The sequence below is a fragment of the Leopardus geoffroyi genome, chromosome X (genome assembly GCF_018350155.1).
Source record: "Leopardus geoffroyi isolate Oge1 chromosome X, O.geoffroyi_Oge1_pat1.0, whole genome shotgun sequence".
Classification (NCBI taxonomy): domain Eukaryota; kingdom Metazoa; phylum Chordata; class Mammalia; order Carnivora; family Felidae; genus Leopardus; species Leopardus geoffroyi.
Window position 1 is genome coordinate 55,737,847 of NC_059343.1, and position 23,426 is coordinate 55,761,272.

Consider the following 23,426-nt stretch of genomic DNA (forward strand, 5'->3'; position numbering starts at 1 on the left):
CACCCCAATGTTTAAAGCAGCATTATTTACAATAGCCAAGTTATGGTGTTACAGAACCAGGCTAGGGGCGCCTGGGTGGCGCAGTCGGTTAAGCGACCGACTTCAGCCAGGTCACGATCTCGCGGTCCGTGAGTTCAAGCCCCGCATCAGGCTCTGGGCTGATGGCTCAGAGCCTGGAGCCTGTTTCCGATTCTGTGTCTCCCTCTCTCTCTGCCCCTCCCCCGTTCATGCTCTGTCTCTCTCTGTCCCAAAAATAAATAAACGTTGAAAAAAAAAAATTAAAAAAAAAAAAAAAAAAAAAAAAGAACCAGGCTGGATCGCTGGCGGAAAAACCAAGCGGCACTCGGAGATCTTGGTGGATCAGTTTTACTTTACATCGGAGGGCTCAGAGGAGATCCTTCTCCAGAGATCTGAGACCCAAGCACAAGCATGGTGGACAATTTATCGTCTGTTACTTCCGCATTCCGCATTAGCAGTAATTTGGCACACATGGCAAGCAGGGCAGGAAGAAGAACCTGGAAGAGGAGTCTCTAAGCTAGGAACTAGAGCTTACATTAGTACCATAGGCCATCTTATGGTGCATAAATTTACTTATTTTCCCAACATTCCCCCCTCTGATGCCTTTTCTAAAAATCTTTTTTAGTAGGCATCACCCTTTAGCTCTAGGGGTTGGTACCCTCAGAGGGCTAAGATGCATGTTGCAGTTTCCAGGTAATGTTGAGGGACCTGGTCAGGGTTTGTATAATGTCCACCACAAATGCAGGTCTGTTGTCACTGTGTATGGTTAAGGGCAGACCAAAATGAATGCACGATTTCCCGTAGAAGAGCTTTGACCACCTCATAACTTCGTTCCATCCTGGTCAGGAAGGCTTCAACCCATCCTGAATATGTTCCGATTATTACAAGGAGGTACCTGAATCCTTTGCTTGGTTGTATATCTGTGAAGTCCACCTCCAAGTCTTTTAAAGGGGTGGCCCCCATCCTTTGAATAAACCAGATCTCCTGGGTTTATATGGGATGCGTCTCTAGTAACTGTCAGGTCAGGTTTAGGGAGGATATGGTTTGCATATTCAGAGATTTATGAATTAACCAGGCCTCAAGTGAATAATAAAGCATGAAAATATTTATCTATTGATAGGTCTACAGTGAGAAAAGTCTTTGCATACTATTGGTGGGGGAATCCATCCCATTTCCCAGTTGTTTAAATAATCATATGCCCATGGGTCTTATTGTTATCCCCACAGAATAACAAGCACAGCAGATTGTCTATACATGAAATACTGTGACAATTTTTCTGAAGTTTACCTCAAGTTGTCTAGTTTAGGCAAACAACAAACATTTAAAGACAATACAAACTAGAATTTAACATCCATAATGGTGCGTTGTTGAAACAGTTTTTCTCTCTAAAAACCCCCATTTCCAGAGATGGCTAAATTAAGACCAATCTTAACAAACCTGGCCTAATTGTTTACATAAGCTCAGCAAGAATAGCGATTGATCATGAGGATCTTTTAAAGTTTGCTTTGTTGGAACCTTTTATAAGGAATATCCAGGTTGAACTTTCAGTAGCCTCTCCAGGCCAGAAGCCAAGCTAAATACTTGCCATCAGAAAGGCCTGCAATACCTATAGAATTGGGCAAATTCCTCTTCATGAGGTCCTCAAGATATCCTGAGTTCCTGCACTTGCCAGGAAGTGACCTTCTTTACTCACCTGGTGAGGCTGCTGGGAACTCTGTAAGCAAGGTATCAGACCAACATTTCCAAGGGGCTTTATGGCTCCATGTTTCATAAAGTCAACCTTAGTTCCTTAAAGCTGTCTGGTTATATGTGAGTCTATGCATGCCACTCTCAAATATGACATTCCAGTCAAAGCCTTGGTAAAATAACCAGTATTTCCAATGGTGACCTGTTACAAGATGAACAGATGCTTATCAAACTTATGCAAACAATTGCAATTGCCATGAAAGAAAGAATACTCACTAAGAGGTTTTGAATTTCAGATGGTTTAGGTAGGGAGAAAAGATAAATGCTTCAGTTTACAAATGAATACTTCATGACATTTCTGTATATATATCATAGATATCTTAAGAGAAATCTTCCTTAATCTGAAAGAGCAAACATTAAAGAACCAGCAATATTTACAAGACTCACAAAAGTATAATCTTCCTCAGTTCATTTAGTCCCATGTTCCTAATTCTTGTTCAGTTTGAATGCAACTTTTCAGTCCTGGTAATTCTTACCCATTTTAGCATTAATCTTAACGATGTCAAACACCTGTATTTGTCCCAAAAGTCCTTTTTATAAATCTCCTTGAAGAAGAAACACATTTTGTAAGAGAAAAAGAACAATTATAAATGACAAAATCTCAGAAATGGACATTGTTAAAGATCTGATGACAGTTCATTATGATGCAATTGACAAAGAAATTCAGTTATTTCTGACACATAACACTTCAAGTAATCAGAATATTAAGTGATGACCTTATACCAAAACACTAAAACTTTAGGAATTGCATATCTATTTTGGCAGTTACAACATTTACCTGTGCGATGCAACCTAAGGTTTACCATGGTACGACTGTGCTCTTCCAAGTAACTTAACATCCCAAATAAAAGGGCCTAATTGGTCAAAAAGACTTCACTTACCATTCAAATCCTGGGAAGTTTGTTAAAACTTTAGGAAGTTATAAGTACATCCTAAATAGGATTACAGATCATTACAAATGTTAAAATCTTATTCAACCAAGGTGGCAATAAAAGATCCTAAAGGTGAACGTATAGCATTACATAGTTGTTAGCAAAACCTAGCTCCATTAACATTGAGAAGTTTTAACTAAACAATCAAAGACCTGATAAAGATGAAACTTAAAGCTTTGGTTTTCCTGGCAGACAAAAGAGAAAAAAAACCTTTGTTTACACTGTCTTATCAAAAGCGATCAACAGTCCAATAAAATGTTCTTTTGAACAGAGAGAAAAGCAGAATTTCAATCTTATACCAGTGTATTTTAAATTTCCATTCATCTCAACCTTAGTCTATCCTTAGCACACATAAAATTCCTTTCCAAAGACTTCCCTTAATGAACCTTCTACAACTTTCCTTTGCCTTTAAGCTTTGTCCCAAAGCCATTTCTCTCCAAACAACCAGTCTCATTTAGGACAAAATTACTTTCTTTTACCCTCAACAAATATGTATTTCAATTACATATATATTTTTTTTCTTTTTTTTTTTTACTTATATCTTTCTTACATACCTCCTACTTTCCTACATACAGGGTTGCTTTCCTTATTTCCAGTCTTAAGTACACTTAGCAGAATTTTAACTCTTAGGAAACCTTAGTCTCCTATTGAGGACTTAGTAACCAACTGAGAGGTGTTTACACCAGAATTTTTTTAGATGGTAAATTCATGAACCAATTAAGCACAAAGCATGTTTTCCAATAGGTCCAAATAGCCTTAGTTTATCTGCAATAAGAAGTTAAAAACACAAACCTATGTTCAGTAATCAAAGCTTTAGCACTCCATCCTATTTGGAAAAGACCTAGATGTCCAATGAATTTAATCTTATTTATCATGCAATCAAAACTTTAAAGTTTCAGGTTACCAAAGATCTTGAAAGCTATCTTAAGAATTACCCATGAAAACTCTGAGACAGATAAAATTAACTACCATTTTAAGTCATCTTTTTGCTAACAAACTGCAACAGAGATAACATGAGCTTATTTGACTTTTGGTCAACTTTGGTAGAGTGCTGATAACTTTAGAGACAGGTCCAACAAACATAAATAGTTTAAACACTGAATATGTTTCATCTGTATCTGCTTAAAATCAATTTTTCTCCATTGTCAGTTTTCACCTAGGACACCAGTGGGGGTGTCTGAAGTGGGTGGCCCAAGGGGGTGCTCTTCACCCCTTGACCTTGAGGGTGGGGGGGAAGGAGCCATTGGTGCCTGAGGCACTGAGGATGGTATAGGAACCAGTTATATAGACCATACCCAAGTTGGTGCAGAAACAGGAAAGGGAAAGGAAGGCAGAAGAGGCAAGGTGCCAGCAGAAGGCAGAGAAGGAAAACTGGATTCAAAACCAGCTCAGACAGAGGAGCAGATGCCATGTTTTTACCACCAAAGTGGAAATATGGAGTCCATATCAGGACAGAGAAGGGGAATTTCCTCAAAACAAATGGAGTTTCAGCAACTGCTTGGGAATATTCCTTAAAGTCCCTGTACTGCAGTAGACTAAACACAGTTGGCTCCAATTATAGCCGTTAACCCAGGAAATGAATGAGGGAGAAGCCCTCACATCTATTAGGCAGAGGAACAGAGAGAGAGAGAGTCAGCATCCCCCTCAGTCTGATTCTATCTCAGCCAGACTAATAAGGTCCCCTTCTCAAGGTTCCTCCCGATATTGGCTGGGTTTCTGGGACTTTCCCTGGTTGTGACATTTATCCCCTTAATGTCCTTTCTTTTTGCAGTAGGCTCAATGACCCCTTGCTAAGGAGGTTCTGGGCCTCCCCCCTTTTGGCAGCTGCACCTCCCCCATCCTTTTGTCATGGCTGTCTTGTGCCTTGGGATCAAAGGAGGTGTAAGCCTTGCATAGCCTCTCATAATAATTCCCCAGGATTCCTCTTGCTGTTGGGCATATTCATGGGCTTCTTAGCCCCTGCTTGGACCCCCCAAAGGAAAGCCTCTTGGTACCAGCAGGTGTGGACCTGCATCTGGAGAGTGCCTGCACCTGACCGAAGGCACAACCTGGCCACTGGTCCAGGGGACAGAGGATCTGCCGAGTCTGGAGGTGGTGAGGAGACCGAAGGTGGCAGAGTATCAGGAACTGGGGGGTTCATATGGTGGGGGCAAGATTGGTTCTTCCTCCAGGTCAACGGCAAGAATTTGTGGAGGTCAGGACTTCTGTTGGCCTTTCTTGGGCTGCTTTGTTGAGGCAACTAAGAGGCAACTGTTGGCCTTTCTTGGGCTGCTTTGTTGAGGCAACTAAGACCCTAGCCTGTCCCTGTTTGTTGCAGGTAAATCATGCCCAAGGGGGAAGGGTTTGGGCAATCTCTAACCAGGAGTCAATATATGGGAACTTATAGGGGTGACCTGGGTCTCTGGTGACAACACGCCAGACACAGCGGACCATTGGGACATCTAAGGTTCCCTCCAAGGGCCATCCTACACCAAAAGTGGTCCATTCTAACTCACATAGGGTCCTTAACTTGCCAGGGGATATCTTAATTCCATAGTCTCCCAAAAACCCCTTCTTTGCTCTATCCTGACTCCATAATGTTCCCGTGAGACAGAGTCACAAAGACAGAGGGGTAGGGGTGCCAACTCTAATGATGAGACCAGTCAGATGCCCGTCTGGCCATGTCCTGAAGGAACTTAGGTGATGCTTAGCCGTAGCAGTCTCAGCTTTATGACTTACAATTGGAAACTATTCTGATGCCGCCACAGACCATAGGCCATTCAACACAGAATCACAGATGGGCCCATTCAGACTCCGTGGGCTTCTGGGAAACTTAAGGGTGCCTGCCCGTGGAGCCACAGAATGGAACTTGGCAGATGCACCAGACTAAGTCGCACATTCCAACTCACATACACACAAGAGGTTATTACGTTCCCTCCCACAGAATTTCTACCTGTGAGACCTCTGAGGTCTCTGGGGAGTTATCAGGTCCCCCTTCCACAGTTATGGGTTGGCTGGACGGAATTGGGGCCCCATACCTGTGAGACCTCTGAAGTCTCCAGGGAGTAATCACGTCCCCCTTCCACTCTTGCAAGTGGGCCTGACTAGATTGGGGCCCTGGCCTTACCAGATCTGACGTCGGGTCCAGGTCCTCATCTGCCAAGTCCCCTTGAGTCTGGCAGGAACGGCAGAGTGGGGCTGGCCTGAGAAAACCAAGTGGGAGACTGCCAAAAATCAGGCAGAGCATGCCTTCTCCATAGCGACTCCTTGTCCCGACACTGCCTCACCATTCTGCCAACCGGTGGCAACAATGGGCCAGCACAGTTGGGTTTCCCAGTCAGGGAACCAAATATGTTACAGAACCAGACTGGATCACTGGCGGAAAAACCAAGCAGCACTCGGAGATCTTGGTGAGTTGGAGTTTTATTTTACATTGGCGGGCTCAGAGGAGATCCTTCTCCAGAGATCTGAGTCCTGAGCACAAGCATGGTGGACAATTTATCGTCTGTTACTTCCACATTCCACATTAGTAGTAATTTGGCATGCATGGCAAGCGGGGCAGAAAGAAGAACCTGGAAGAGGGGTCTCTAAGCTAGGAACTAGAGCTTATGTTAATCCAGGTGGCCATGTTATGGTACACAAATTTACTTATTTTCCCAACAATGGAACCAGCCCAAATGTCCATCTATTGATGAATGGATAAAGAAGATGCGATACATGGACTTCAAGCTGTATTACAAAGCTGTAATCATCAAAACAGTATGGTGCCGGCACAAAAACACATACAACAACGGAACAGAATAGATAACCAGGAAATGGACCCACAAACATATGGCCAACTAATCTTTGACAAAGCAGGAAAGAATATCCAATGGAATAAAGCCAGTGTCTTCAGCAAGTGGTGCTAGGAAAACTGGACAGCGACATGCAGAAAAATGAACCTGGACCACCCTTACACCATACACAAAAATAAACTCAAAATGGATGAAAGACCTAACCGTAAGACAGGAAGCCATCAAGATCCTCGAGGAGAAAGCAGGCAAAAACCTCTTTGATTTTGGCCACAACAACTTCTTACTCAACACATCTCCAGAGGCAAGGGAAACAAAAGCAAAAATGAACTATCGGGACCTCATCAAAATAAAGCGCTTCTGCATGGCGAAGGAAACAATCAGCAAAACTAAAAGGCAACTGACGAAATGGGAGAAGATACTTGCAAGTGACATGTCAGATAAAGGGTTAGTATCCAAAATCTATAAAGAACTTATCAAAATCAACACCCAAAAAATAAATAATCCAGTGAAGAAATGGGCAAAAGACATTAATAGACACTTCTCCAAAGAAGACATCCAGATGGCCAACCGACACATGAAAAAATGCTCAACATCACTCATCATCAGGGAAATACAAATCAAAACCACAATGAGATACCACCTCACACCTGTCAGAATGGCTAAAATTAACAACTCACACAACAACAGATGTTAGCGATGATGCGAAGAAAAAGGATCTCTCTTGCACTGCTGTTGGGAATGCAAACTGGTGCAGCCACTCAGGAAAACAGTATGGAATTTCCTCAAAAAAGTGAAAATAGAACTACCCTACGACCCAGCAATTGCACTACTAGGTATTTATCCAAGGGATACAGGTGTGCTGCTTTGAAGGGACACATGCACCCCAATGTTTATAGCAGCACTATCGACAATAGCCAAAGTATGGAAAGAGTCCAAATGTCCATCGATGGATGAATGGATACAAAAGATACATACACACACACACACACACACATACACACGCAATGGAGTATTAGTTGGCAATCAAGAAGAATGAAGTCTTGCCATCTGCAACCTCATGGATGGAACTAGCGGGTATTATGCTAAGCGAAATTAGTCAGAGAAAGACAAATATCATATGACTTCATTCATTTGAGGACTTTAAGACACAGAAAATATGAACATAAGGGAAGAGAAGCAAAAATAATATAAAAATGGGAGGGAAAAAAACATAAGAGATTCTTAAATATGGAGAACAAACAGAGGGTTACTAGAGGGGTTGTGGAAGGGGGAATGGGCTAAATGTTATCATAAGGGGCATTAAGGAATCTACCCCTGAAATCATCATTGCACTATATGCTAACTAACTTGGATGTAAATTTAAAAAAGAAAAGAAAAAAAAAGTAAAGGAAAAAATAGGGCAACCCAGAGTTCCCTTTCTTTCAGTCTTTCCTTAATGATTAGAAAACTGGAGAGCATTGATGGAATATATGTGCATATTAAGAAGCAAAATAAAAAGTTGAGTTAGTTTTAAAAAAAAGAAGGTGTGATACACACACACACACACAAACACAAACACACACACACACAATGAAATATTATTCAACCTTAAAAAAGAATGAAGTTTTGCCATTTCAAAAGATATTGATGGAGCTAGAGAGTAATATGCTATGCAAAATAAGGCAGAGAAAGACAAATACTCATGTGGAATTTAAGAAACAAAACAAATGAGCAAAGGGGAATAAAAAGAGAGAGAGAAAAACCAACAAACAGACTTTTAACTATAGAGAGAAAATTGATGGTTATCCAAGGGGAGAATGGAGGGGAGATGGGTGAAATACGTGATTGGGATTAAGGAGGACACTTGTGATGAGCACTGGGTGATGTATGGAATTGCTGAATCACTATATTGTACAGCTGTAACTAATATAACACATATATTAACTGAAATTAAAATAATATTTTTACAAAGCATAGTCAGAAAGTAACATTAGCAAAATGGCAGAGTAGGCAGATCTAAGCTCTTGCCCCACTCTCTCATCCAGGAACATCACAAAGCAAGCAGAAGATGTCAGAACCAATTTCATCCAAACTCTGGAAAATAGTCAAAAGTTTACACCAACCAAACAAATGCTAAATCAAAAATAAGGCAACCTCAAAACAGTAGGAAAGTTTTGTGGGATTTTTAACTGCCCTCTTCCCCACCCCATCTTTGATGCAGTAGCATTTGCAGTCTTAAACTGGTGGCAGCCTGTGCTCCTAGTGTGTAATCCTAGCCCCTGATTCTAGAAGGTGCAGATCAGATTTTATTCACAAATCACCATGTATACCTGTTTGAACATGTCTGGGGGATACTTGAAAGACTGAAGTCAGCTGCTTGTGTTTGTTTCACTTAACTCAAAACTCAAAACTCAAGAAAGTGGTGAGCAATTCCTGAAAATACTGCAAGCTGAACTAACAATGTTCTGATGCCTAAGGCAGGATTGTATGTTGAAACATAATGCACTGTCTAAGGCATGAGAGTAACCTGAGGGGGGTTCCTTGCAAAATTAGAATATTCAAAAGCAAATGTGTATATGGGGCATTAAATTAAACCACATTCATGCCCAGGGCAATACGCATATTCAGAAAAAATCTGAGAAGACTCTAGTCTTTCACCTTGAGCCAATTGCTAGTAAGCCCAAGCCTGGCTAATTGTTCAAGGATGGCCTAAGCACAAGTCCAATCAAGAAAGATTGGGAGAGGTGTTTGTTTATTTGTTTTTAGCTTTGGCATTCAAGATCTGTGTCAAAATCCTAGTTGTACACAAGCTAAGGGACAAAGACATCAGTGACCCCACAGGAAAAGGACAAAGGATTTAGTCTTTGCCAAAATAGCTTTAAAAAAAAAAAGAGAGAAGAAAATCCTGTGGTAGAAGATCTAATTTCCAGAGTTACCACCTTATAATATTCAAATGTTCACTTTTCAACAACAAAATCACAATTTATATGAGAAACAGGAAACTATTGTCCAAAGGAACAAAATAAATTGTCAGAAACTGTCCCTAAGGGTGTCCACATATTAGATTTACCAAAGACCTAAAAACAATAACTTTATTAAATATGTTGAAAGAGCTAAAGGAAAACACAGAGAACTAAAAACATCAGGAATATGATATACAAACAAAATGAGAATATCATTAAAGATATCAAAATTAAAGACTGAATAGAGTCTAAGAGACCTAGGGGACACTATCAAGTGGACAAGAATATACACTATAGGACTTCTAGAAAGTGAACAGAGAATAAGGGGCAGAAAGAATAAAGAAATACTACCAAAAAACATGCCAAATTTGATGAAGGATAAAAATCTATACATCCAAGAAGCTGAACAAACTTCAAGGAGGACAAACTCAGAGGCTCACACTGAGACACCTTGTAATTAAACTTCCAAAAGCCAAAGATAAAGGGAAGACCTTGAAAGCAGCAAGAGAGAAGTGACTTGTCATGTAAAAGGGAACCTCATTTATAATTAATAGCCAATTTACTTTCAGAAAACATTGAGGCCAGAAGACAGTGAGAGGACACAAAGTGTTAAAAAGAAAACCAAAACCAAGAATTCTACATTTGGCAAAACTATCCTTCAAAATGAAGGAGAAAATAATACATTCCTAGGTAAAGAAAAACTGAGGGAGTTCATTACCAGTACACTTCCCCTACAAGGCATGCTAAATGGACTCCTTAGGTTGAAATAAAAGGACACTAGAAAGTAACTCAAAATCATATGAAGATACAAAGATCTCCTGTAAAGGTAACTATATATGCAAATATAAAAGCTAACATTATTTTATTTTTGGCTTGTAACCCAACTTTTTAATTTCCTACATGATTTAAAAGACAAATGCATACAAAGAATTACATATCTATGTTCTTACACACATGGTGTATACAGATGTAATTGTGACAATCCACAGGTGAGAGAGCTATAAAGAAGCCGAGGTTTGTATGCTATTGGAACTAAGTTTGTATCAATTCAAACTCGTTTGCTATAAATTAAGGATGTTAAACATAATCCCCAAGATATCCACAAATAAAATATTTCTAAAATATACGTAGAAGGAAATGAGATGGGAATAAAAATGGTCACTACAAAAAACTCAACTAAACACAAAAGAAAGCAGTAATAGGAAATGAAAGAGAAAAAAGTACAGGACATACAGAAAACAGAAAAATGGTAGAAGTAAGTCCTTACCTATCAATAATTACTTTAAACGTAAATAGATTAAACACTCCAATAAAAAGGCAGAATCCATAGAATGGATCCATATAATTAAATAATCCCATAGATTTTTAACCCATAGATTTTTATCCATAGAATGGATTAAAAAAACAGGATCCAACTAAATGCTATCTACAATAGACTCACTTTAGATCCAAAAACAGAAATACATCTGTCACGGAACCAGGCTGGAACGCTGGCAGAAAAACCAAGCGGCACTCGGAGATCTTGGTGGATTGGAGATTTTTTTTAATTTTTTAAACTTTTATTTATTTTTTATTAAAAAATTTTTTGTTTAATGTTTATTAATCTTTGAGACAGAGAGAGACAGCATGAACAGGGGAGGGTCAGAGAGAGAGGGACACAGAATCTGAAAGAGGCTCCAGGCTCTGAGCTGTCCGCACAGAGCCCGACGAGGGGCTCAAACTCACAAACCACAAGATCATGACCTGAGCTGAAGTCGGACACCTAACTGACTGAGCCACCCAGGTGCCTCTCGGAGATTTATTTAACACCGGTGGGCTCAGAGGAGACTTTCTCCAAAGGTTTGAGTGCCCAATGCAAGTGGGGAGGCTAATTTATAGTCATCAATTTCCGTATCTGTGGGGGTTTTTGCGCGCACAGCAAACAAAGGAAGAAGAACCTGGAGGAGGGGTCTCTAAGCTAGAGACCAGAGTCGGTTTTAGCCCTATTGGCCATCTTTGGCGTAATCACTTCTCCGACATTGCCCCCTTTGATGCCTTTTAAAAAAACTTTTAGTAGGCATCACCTTTCAGTTTGATAGGTTGGTATTCTAGGAAGGCTAAGGTACGTGCAGTAGTTTGGGGAGCAACAGTGTTTTCAATAAAACATACCACGGCATTCAGTATAAAGGAGCCGATGGATAAAAGTAAAATTATGGAGAGGAGGAGCCCCGCCAAGGCAGGAAGCCAGGATGCCCAATCCGTGAGATCCCATCCTTTCCATTGATTGATACTTTCCTGTTGTCTACGTTGAATTCTTTCCTTGAGTTCCTTAACCTTAGTTGTAACTATTCCTGACTGGTTCCGGTTTCCCCAGAAAGATGCAAGTCCCTCCTTTTTCTGAAGTGAGGAGGTCGAGGGCTCACCTATTTTGGAGGGTCACTGCCGCCAGAGAGTTTATTTGGTTTTGTAAGGTTACCAGAGAATCTGCCACCTGTTCCATGTCTTCATTTATCACCTGAGATAGTCTATGGTATAGTCCTATGGATGAACCTATGCCCCCTATATCAGTTCCTATTCCTGTCGCAATCCCTGCTCCTATCAGAACGGGTAGCAGGACTGCCTGTTTAGCCCAGGACTTGGGGCTAAAGCTGTTAGGAGCTGATTTTCAGTGTATACAGATATCTCAGGGGTTAGGAAGACAGAATAACATATCTGAGTCCAGTTGGCCTCTAAGCATCAGTAGGCCAAATTAGAACACAGATAGAACAACCCAGGGGTTGAACACAGGGTTGCATTCCTCTTTAAGGTTATATTTCTTCCGCATAGAGAGGTGCTGTTCATACCTTCAGGGACTGTACAGATTAAATTGTCGGCATTTGTGAGACAGACCCCAGTGGCCAGGGGTCCAATTAAGACAGAGGTGTTAGTTTTGAGATTTTCAGGAGCCTCCCAGGTCAAAGGGATGGGAGTGGCTAAGTAAGCCCTACAGCTGAGGGGAAAGCACATCCAGCAGGTTTGGGTGTGATTGTCTATTTTATGGAGGACTCGTAGAGTAGTGTTGGCCCAATGCTGGAGTGGGGAATTGATAAGCATCCGATTGAGGGCTGAAAGGTTCAAACCTTGGCAGGCTGCAGGGGGAGTGGTCGCCTTTATGACTTGTATTACCCTATCCTGGGTATCCTTTATAACTTTTTGAAGGACCCTGTCTTGCACCACTCCCCCATCTGAGATCTCCCATTGAGGAAGGTAAGTGTAACAAGCTCGTTTCCCTCTCTGGAGGCTCTTGTTGTGACATGGGTTCCTGACATTTTGGGTTATCTCTATGGTCCAATACTTAGTCCTTGGGGCACTGGGTGACTCACAGAGAGTGGGTGTTTTTCCCTTGTAGCAATCTTTGTGGAGGGAGGTGAAGGCGCTGAACGCCCTTGACCCCCTTATTGTCACATACAATCCTAGGGGCAAGGTGGGTAAGCGGCAGTTGTGAGGGTAAGAGAGGTTATCATAATATATAGGCAATACTTAACAATCCTCCCATCCATAGGCGGTATGTGAAACCCAGCATGCATCTTTTGTCCCATGTCCAGCTTGTTGGTGCAGTCTCTATCAGCCCAACAGTAAGAAATAAGATCAGGGCTATGACACCAGTAAGGAGCAAGGGCTGGCAGAGTTGCATCCAAACCCCTGGGCTTGGTTCATGCATTGATTCCTCAAGCTTCTGCCATTTGCAGGCCAGCCAGCTTCCGGAGTGTGGCTGGAGCAGGGCTGGAGGTCTCAGAGGCCAGTGCCCCTTTGAGGGTCAGTTTAAGCAGGTTGACTGGATCTGGATCACTTTGCCAGGTTGTGGGTTCTTCTGAGCTGGCCTTCTTAACTCTGGAGTGATGGACCCATGGGGTAATACCTGAAACTTTAAGAGCTGTAGGAATTGTTAGAATAACAGTATGAGGCCCAGTCCACCGTGGTTTAAGAGGTTCCCTCTTCCAAACTTTGACCCACACAGAGTCTCCTGGTTGAAAGGGGTGAACGGGGGTCCCTAAGGAAATTGGGGCCCTCTCTATGGTATATCTCTGTAACTTATGTAGGACTACCCCCAAGGTCTGGAGCTGCTCGCTTATTCCCTTGTCTCCAATCTGGTGTAGGTCTCCTGGGAGTTTTCCTAAACATGAGGGGGTCGCCCATATAATACCTCAAAAGGGGAGAATCCCAATGCCCCACACATGCATCGGGTACACAGGAGGGCCAGTGGTAGTAAATCTGGCCATGGATGTTAGTCTCTTGGTGGAACTTAGCCAGGGTTTCCCTGAGGGTGCGATTTATCTGCTCTACTTTCCCTGAGCTCTGGGGTAGGTAAGCAGTGTGTAGTTTCCAGGTAATGTTGAGGGACCTGGTCAGGGTTTGTACAATGTCTGCCACAAATGCAGGTCCGTTATCACTGTGTATGGTTAAGGGTAGACCAAACCGAGGCACAATCTCCCATAGAAGGGCTTTGGCCACCTCGCGACTTCATTCCGTTCTGGTCGGGAATGCTTCTACCCATCCTGAATATGTGCAGATTATTACAAGAAGGCACCTGAATCCTTTATTTGGTTGTATGTTGGTAAAGTCCACCTCTGTCTTCGAAAGGGGCGGCCCCCATCCTTTGTGTGCCAGGCGGGGGCCGTGAGGCAGACCAAGCATTATATTTGGCACACGTTACACATTGTTCACTGACAGCTCGGCATAATGCCAGCAGCTGGCTGATACAGTAGTTCTTTTTGAGGAGGGCCTCTAGTGCAGTTTTCCCTAGGTGTGTGAGTTAATATTCCTTCACTGGGTGCTTTCCCATAGACAAGGGGACAAAGATGTGTCCATTTGGCATGACCCATCAACCCTCTTTGCTTAGTCTGCCTCCTTCTGTCGAGGCCCAACTTCTTTCTTCCTTTGTGTACAGGGGCGGGGAGGCTTCCCTCTGGGACACAAGAGTCACAGTGTAGGTAGGAGCTTCACCTGGGTCACCACAAGCTGCCACTCTGGGTGTTCTGTTGGCCAGGCGATTTCCTTGAGTTATGGGGTCGTCTCCTTTCTGATGTCCTTTACAGTGTAGAATAGCGACCTTGTCTGGCAGCCATACGGCCTCAAGAAGCTTTAGTATTCTTTCCTTGTTTTTGATAGTTTTACCTGCAGCAGTAAGGAGGCCTCTTTCTTTATAGATGGCCCTGTGTACATGCACAGTAGCAAAGGCATACTGGGAATCAGTGTAAAGTTAACTCATTTACCCTTGCTAAGGATGAGGGCTCGGGTTAAGGCTTACAGTTTAGCTTGTTGTGCCCACCATCCTCCTGGCAAGGCCTTGGCTTCCAGAACTTTGGTGGTTGTGGTTACCACATATCCTGCTCTTCAGCTGCCCTCTTGTAAATAGTTGCTCCCACTGCTGAACAGGGTGATCTCCAGGCTTGTTATAGCCTGGTCTTAGAGGTCTGGGCGGCTGGCATAGACTTCATCCACTACTTCGGAACGGTCATGGTCAGGTTCTCCCTCCTCCGTGGGAAGGAAGGTGGCCGGGTTTAGTGTTCTTACTGCTTCGAGAATGACCACTGGATTTTCACAGAGAAGGCCTTGGTATTGTGTCAGCAGAGAATTGGAGAGGAAACGATATCCTTGGGTGCTCATGAGGGGCATGACCATATGTGGGACCTTAACATTAAGTGTTTGCCCCAGAGTGAATTTGTCTGCCTCCTTGATGAGCAGGACTGTGGCTGCCAGCGCTCTGAGGCACGGTGGCCATCCTGCAGCCACAGGATCAAGTTTTTTTTGATAGGTAGGTCACTGGCCATTGCCAAGGCCCCATACTCTGAAGGAGCACTCCAAGGGCTATTTTTCCCTTTTCATGTACGAAGAAGTTAAAGGGCCTTTCTATGTCAGGCAAACCCAGAGCTGGGGCTCGTCCCAGATCCAACTTTATTTCTATGAAAGCGGCCCTTGCTTCCTCAGTCTATGCGAGGGGCTCCCGGTCTGGCCCTCCCAACAGCTCATAGAGGGGCCTCGCTATGGCTGAGAATCTGGGAATCCAAATGTGACAGAACCCTGCAGCCCCTAAAAATTCACACAAGCCTTATTTTGTTTGGGGCTGTAGCAGTGTGGTGATAACTTTCTTCCTTTCCAGTCCTACTTCTTTTTCCTTTTGTGAGGAGGAAGCCTAAGTATCAGCCCTGCTGCTGACAAATCTGTGCCTTTTTCCAAGAGGCCCAGTACCCCGAGTAGGATAGGAACTGCAGGAGGGCCTTGGTACCTTTCATATAGTCTTCTTGGGTGTCGCTGGCAAGGAGGAGGTCATCTACATATTAGAGGGCACACACACCCTGTGGTTTCCCTCGGAACATCGGTGAGGTCTGCAGCTAGTGCTTCCCCAAAAAGAGTGGGCGAGTTCTTGAAACCTTGGGGAAGTCGTGTCCAGGTCATCTGCATCTGGCGCCCTGTAATGAGCTCAGTCCATTCAAAGTCAAACAATGGTTGATTTAGAGGAGCCAGGCAGAGGCAGAAGAAAGCATCCTTTAGGTCGAGGCATGTAAATCATCTGGTTGACTCCGGAATTTGGCTGAGGAGAGTATACGAGTTCGGAGCCACTGGGTGTAAGGAAACAGTCACTTTGTTAATGGCCCTCAAATCGTGTACTGGTTGGTATCCTCCTCCTGGCTTCTTCTTTTTTTTTTTTTTTTTTTTTAATGTTTTACTTTTTTTTTTGAGACAGAGAGAGACAGAGCATGAACACGGGAGGGGCAGAGACAGAGAGAGACACAGAATATGAAGCAGGCTCCAGGCTCTGAGCTGTCAGCACAGAGCCCAATGCAGGGCTCGAACTCATGGACCATGAGATCATGACTTGAGTCCAAGTAGGATGCTTAACCGACTGAGCCACCCAGGCACCCCTCCTCCTCCTGGCTTCTTGACTGGCAAGAGCGAGGTATTCCAAGCTGATTGGCACTCAATTAGAATACCTGCTTCTCTGAGCTTAGTCAGGTGCTCTTGTATACCCATTCTAGCCTCAAGTGGAAGGGGGTACTGCCTTTCTCTCTGAGGTTGGGCTCCAGGGAGCAGGTCAACAATGATGGGGGCCCGATTCCAAGCTAGTCCAGGTGGGTTATCTTCAGCCCATACGGAGGGGAATGTAAGCCTGAATTCTGAGGGGCTACAGGGTAAGACCTGGGCACAGAATAGTCCCCATTCTTCTTCCCTTGGCAGGGTAATCACCAAGACCAGGGTTTCCTTCTGCCTTGGGTTTAATTGGAGGCTAGTGTGTCCAGTGGGTTCAGAAGTTATCTGGGCCCCAAGTTTGGAGAGCAGAACCCATCCCAGGAGAGGAATCGGGCAGTCAGGTAACTAGAGGAACTCATGCCAGACCTTGTGACCCCCAAGTTCACATTGTCGAGCTTGACAGAAGGGGTGCTGCAATCATCTGTGTCCCAGTAGCCTCAAGTATGGTTGCTGTCTTTCGGCTTAAGGGAGCCACAGGGGAAGTAACAACGGAGTATTCAGCCCCAGTGTCAATCATGAAAGTTATTGTTCAGCCCCCTACCTTCATTTCGAACGTGGGCTCATGGGGGCCAAGAGAGAAAGAGCCTGGTCCCCCTCAGTCCGATTCTACCCCAGCCAGACCAACGAGGTTCTCACCTTGAGGTTCCTCCCGGTATCAGCTGGGTTTTGAGGGCCCCTTCCGATTCGGACATTCATTCTTCCAGTGTCCCTTCTCTTTGCAGTACAGACATTGGTCCCTTGCTAAGGGGGCTCTGGGCTTCCCCCCTTTTGGTGGTTGGGTTCTTCCCATCTTCGCAGCAACTGTTTCTTATAGTGCTGCTGTGAGAAGGGTGGCCTTCTTTTTTAGTCTTCTCTCCACTTCTCTTTTGGCTGCGACTTCTCTGTTCATGAAAACTTTATTGGCGACCTCTATCAGCTGAGTGATATTCATCCCGGCAAAGCCTCCAACTGCTGGAGTTTTCTTCTGATATCTGGGGCAGCCTGTGCCACAAAAGAGGTATTTACCATCTATTGACTTTCTGGTACCTCGGGGTCTAACCGGGTGTATACATGGTATGCTTCACATAATCTTTCATAATAGTCTCCGGGAGACTCCCCAGGGTGCTGTGTGACTGACAGTATTTTAGTCATGTCCATGGGCTTTTTGGCTCCAGTTCAGACTCCCTGAAGGAGGGCTTCCTGGTATCATTGGATGTGGGCCTGTCCTTCTGTGGTGAAATCCTATGTTGGGCATTCTACAGGCGCGGCAGCTTGAGCCCAGACAGCAGGGTCATTGATCCCTGGTGGTGCGTGATCTTCTAGATACTGTTGTATTTCTCTCATTCCTCTTCTTTCCTCTGTATTAAACAGAGTATGGAGTAACTGTTGACAATCTTCCCAAGTCAGTCGGTGGGTCTGGAAGAGGGACTCCATCCAGTCGACCATTGCTTATGGCTTTTCAGAGTATTCTGAAGTGTTCTGTTTCCAGTTGAGGTCAGTTGTAGAGAAAGGTTGATAATACATCATGGAACAGGTGGGCTGGACTATTCTGTCCTCATTCTACCTTTCAGGCTCCCTCGTCTCCCTTACAGGCATTTGTAGAGCGTTAAGTCTGGGTCTGGGGCACAGTCTGGTGGCTGGCTCCTGTTGGGGAGGGTCTCCGGGTGAGAGAGGGGCTGGAAGATGGGTGGCGCCGACTGCAGCGGCCACCTCAGCAACTGAGGTGGCGGCAGCAGAGAGACAGACGGGGCAGGAGTTTCAAGCTCAGGGGGAGCTGGGAGGGAGCTTGGCGAGTCATAATGAGGTGGAAAGACAATATCTTCCTCCGTGTCTCCTTTAAATATTAGAGGAGCAGTGGGTCGCTTCTTTGGCTCCTTGGGTGAGCCTCCAGATAAAGTGGCTAAAACCTGGCTCAGTTTGCTAACAATGAATTGCACCCAAAGCGGGGGATTTTGGGCAATTTCAAGCCAGGAGTCAACGTATGGAAATTGATCAGGGTGGCCTGGGTTCCTAGTGACTATTAGCCAAACCCGCTGCACTATTTGAGGATCTAATATCCCTTCTGGGGGCCATCCTACATTAAATATGGGCCATTTTAGTTCACAAAAGGTCCTTAACTTCCTGGGTTTCATTTTCACCCTGTAATCACCTGAAAATCCCTTTTTAAAATTTCTGAGCATGACCTGTAAAATCATAGGCTTACTCTGTTTTGATCCCATTATTAATTTCTTTCTTGTGTTCAGTGTCGCAAAGACAGACAAAGGGAGGGTATCCCCTTGGAAGAGGACCAATCAGATACTCCTCTGGTCGCATTCTCGAGGGAAACTTTAGGTGAGGTTTGGCCATAGTGGACTCAGCTTTGTGACTTGCAATCAGAATCTGATCCAATACCACCCTAGACCTTATACTCTCACCACAACACACGACTTTTGGGGACCTTAAGGGTGCCTGTCTATGGAGCCACAAACTCGAACTTGACTGGCAAGCCTGGCCAAGCCGCACATTCTCTCTCTCTCTCTCTCTCTCTCTCTCTCTCTCTCTCTCACACACACACACACACACACACACACACACACCAGAGTCTATTACATTCCCTCCCACAAAATTTTCTATCTGTGAGACCTATTAAGGCCTCTGGGGATTGATCAGGTCTCCCTTCCACCCTTTTGGGTGGGCCTGACTTCTTTGGGGCCCCGGCCTTACCGGTTCCGACGTCGGGTCCAGGTCCTCACCTACCAGGTCTCTTTGAGTCCTGCGGAAACCACGGAGCAGGCCAGCCCGAGGCAACCGAGAAGACTGCTGAAATTCAGGCAGGGCGTGCCTTCTCCCTTGCGATCCCTTGCTCCATCACCACCTCACCGTTCTCCCAAACTGGTGGCAACAATGGGCCAGTACGGTTGGGTTTCCGGGTCAGGGAACCAAGTATGTTACGGAACCAGGCTGGAACACCAGCGGAAAAACCAAGCAGCACTCGGAGATCTTGGTGGATGGGAGATTCATTTAACAATGGCGAGCTCAGAGAAGACTGTTTCTCCAAAGGTCTGAGTGCGGAATGCAAGTGGGGAGGGTAATTTATAGTCATCAGCTTCCATATCTGTGGAGGTTTTCGCACATACAGCAAACAAAGGAAGAAGAACCCAGAGGAGGGGTCTCTAAGCTAGAGACCAGAGTCTGTTTTAGACCTGTCGGCCATATTTGGCATACTTTATTCATTTCTCCAACACATCCAAAGAAATAAAAGATAGAAAAAGCTATCCCATGCAAATAGTAATCAAAACAGTATGGTATTGGAATAAAAAAAGACACACAAATCAATGGTACTGAATAGAGAGCCCAGAAATAAACCCATATATACAGTCAAATTAATTTACAACAAAGGAGGCAATAATATATAATAGGGAAAGGAAAATCTCTTCAATAAATGGTACTGGGAAAACTGGACAGCCACATGCAAAAGAATGGAACAAGACTACTACTATCTTAGCATCATACGCAAAAATTAACTCAAAATGGATGAAAGACTTGAATGTAAGACCTAAAACCATTAAACCCCTTGAAGAAAATATAGACTTATAAGCTCCTTGACATCAGTCTTGGCAATGACTTTTTTTGGGGATCTAACTCCAAAAACAAAGGCAACAAAAGAAAAATAAACAAATGCAACTACATCAGACAAAAAGCTTCTGAACAGCAAAAGAAATCAACAAAATGAAAAGGCAACCTACTGAATGGGAGGAAACAATTGCCAATCATATATGTGATAAGAGTTTAATATCCAAAAAAATTAAGAACTCATACAAGTAAATAGCAAACGAGCAAACAAAAAGCCACACATCTGATTAAAAAATGGGCAGAGAATCTGAATAGACTCTTTTCCAAAGAAGACCTACAGATGGCCAACAGACACATGAAAACATGTTCAACATCACTAGTCATTAGGGAAATGCAAATCAAAACTACAATGAGATATCACCTCATAACTGTTAGAATGCTAGTATCAAAAAGACAAGAAATAAATGGTGGCAAGGATGTGAAGAAAATGGAAAGTCTTATGCAATGTTTGTGGGGCCATAAAATGGTACAGCCACTATGGAAAACAACATGGAGGTTTCTCAAAAGATTAAAAATAGAACTACCATATACTCTAGGAATTCCCATTCTGGATATTTATCTGAAAAAAATGAAAAATATAACTCAAAAAGAAATCTGCACCCTTATGTTCATTGCAGCATTACTTAAAATAGCTAAGATATGGAAACAACCTAAGTGTCCATTGATGGATGAATAAAGATGGTGTGTGTATATATATGTATGTATATACACAATAACCAAAAGGGAGGTGAGGTAGATATACTAACACACAAAATTAACTTTAATTCAGGAACTGACAAAGATGCCAAATCCATTCAGTGGAGAAAGAACAGTCTGTTCAACAAATGGGGCTGCAACAAGTTTATTTCCACAGGCAAAATAATGCATTTGGACCTTTATATCGTGTCACATCCAAAATTTACTCCAAATGAATAAAACCTGAAATAAGAGCTAAAATCATAAAACTCTTAGAAGAAAATATGGGGGTAAATCTTCATGATCTTGGACTTGACAATGAATTCTTAGATATAACAACAAAATCATGAGCAACAAAGAAAAAAAGATAAATTGGATTTCATTAAAATTTAAAACTTTTGTGTACCAAAGAACATCATCAAGAAAGTGAAAGACGGCCTACAGAATGGGAGAACATATTTGGAAATCATATAGCTGATAAAGGTTAATATCCAGAACATAGAAAACTCCTATAGCTCAATAACAGAAAGATAAATAACCCAATTTAAAAATGGGCAAAGGACTTGAATAGACATTTCTCCAAAGAAGATCTACAAATGGCTAATAAGCATATGAAAAGATGCTCAGTCTTAGTCATTAGAGAAATGAAAATAAAATCTGTAATAATATATTTTATTCACACCTACTAGGATGTGGTTTTAACAAAAGAATAACTAGCAAGTGTTGGTGAAGATATGGAGAAGTTGGAACCCTTGTATATTGCCAGTGGGAATGTAAAATGGTACCGCTGATGTAGAAAAGTTTGAAACTCCTCAAAAAGCTAAACATAGAATTACCATATGATCCAGCAAATCTATTCCTAGGTATATAACCAAAAGAATGAAAACAGGTATTCAAACAAAAACTTGTTCACAAATGTTCCACAGTAGTCAACATGTGGAAGCAACCTAAATGCCTATCAACAGATGAATGGATAAACAATATGTGATATATATACAGATTATATATATATATATATATACAGTATATATATATATATATACAGTATATATATATATATACAGTATATATAATCTGTATATATATAATCTGTATATATATATAATCTGTATATATATACTGTATATATATATATATATACTGTATACATATATACAATCTGTATATACAGATTATATATATATATATACTGTATATATATGTGTGTGTGTATATATATATATATATATATATATATATATATATACACATACACACACACCCCACATGGAATATTCATTACTTGGCAATAGGAAGAAATGACATAGTGATTGATACATGCTACAAAATGAATGAACCTTGAAAACATTATGCTGAATGAAATAAGTTATCTATAAAAGGACAAATACTACATTATCCCACTTATATGAAATATCTAGAATAGACAAATTCATACAGACAGTAGATTAGAGGTATTAGAGGTTACTAGGGACTGAGACTGAGGGTAGGGCTAATAGGGAGTTGTTTAATAGCTATAGAGTTTTTGTTTGGGATGATAAAAATATTTTAGAAACAGTGGTGATGTTTATACAACATTATGCATGTAATGCCACTGAATTGTACACTTATAAATGTTCAAAGTCACAAATTTTATGTTATATATATTTTACCAAAATACAAAAACTTAAAAAGAAGTAGGCAATCTGCCACAGAGCCTATGCTTTTGATCACTATGGATGATATCTCAGCCCCCTCCAGCTCTAAGTCCCTGACAGCTTCCATATCTGTAAAATATGAATAATAATCTCTGCCCTGCCTCTCTCATCCTTGTTGTAAGAATCAATTTAAATAGGGAACAACACAGGGCTTTCTGAACTGCAAAGGACTGAAGTCAGATGCCTCTTGGAGCTTACACATAAACCACCACAATAAGTTGATACTCAGTACTGTGCTATAAAACATATTTGTTTTGCTATATCTTGCAACTCAGAAGCAATTTCAATTACACTATCAGTTTCCAATGATACCACCCCTAGCCCATAAACCTTCACACTTGACCAGACTGGTAGGAATCTCTGGTCTGACTGATTGTGATTATAACTTTTCCAATAACAGTATACTTCTTTCAAGGTATCTTACACATGCCTATCACAAAAGATTAATTCATGTAGGATCTCAGAACAAAGATCAAAGAGGAAGTAAAAAGCAAACAAACAAACAAACAAACAAAAACATTGAAGCTTCCAGCTCTTTCTCAGGGACACTAAGGAGAGTTCCTGTGGAGCCAACAAGGTATGCAGTGCCAGAGAGCATAGTGGGAATCAACAAAGTGGCAGTGGTATCCAGCTTTTGAAACAGCTTCCAGACCAACACCTACCACAGGCACAATCAGCTTCCTGAGAAGGTTCTTCAGCCTTTTCAGATCTGCTAAGCAGAATGTTTTAGAAAGACTTCCCAGAGGGTACCTGGCACATCACCCCACTGTTGGCACCAAAGTAAGAGAGTTCACAGAAAAACATGGTCTTGGACTAAATTCGCTTAGAGAAGAGAAGGCAAAAGACTCCCCACACAGCTAGTAAAGAGCATCCTGAAGTGAAAAGCCAAGGCCAAGACCTTTAAACAAGGCTGTGAGGCCACAACTCAGTAACAGTGTATCTCAGTATTCTGCTTTATACACACTCAAAGTCCAGAACCCCATTTGCCCTTACCTATTCAGAAGAAAATTCTTGAATTCTTTCTGATTTCCATAATATCTAACTTCATTTCTTATTTCCTGTTTTTGG

At 42.4% G+C, this 23,426-nt stretch overlaps 1 protein-coding gene across 6 annotated transcripts in view; it reads right to left on the bottom strand.

Annotated features, from left to right (window-relative positions):
- OPHN1 (oligophrenin 1) overlaps window positions 1-23,426 on the bottom strand; it is a 618,968-nt gene that overhangs the window by 514,749 nt on the left and 80,793 nt on the right. The window lies entirely within an intron of this gene.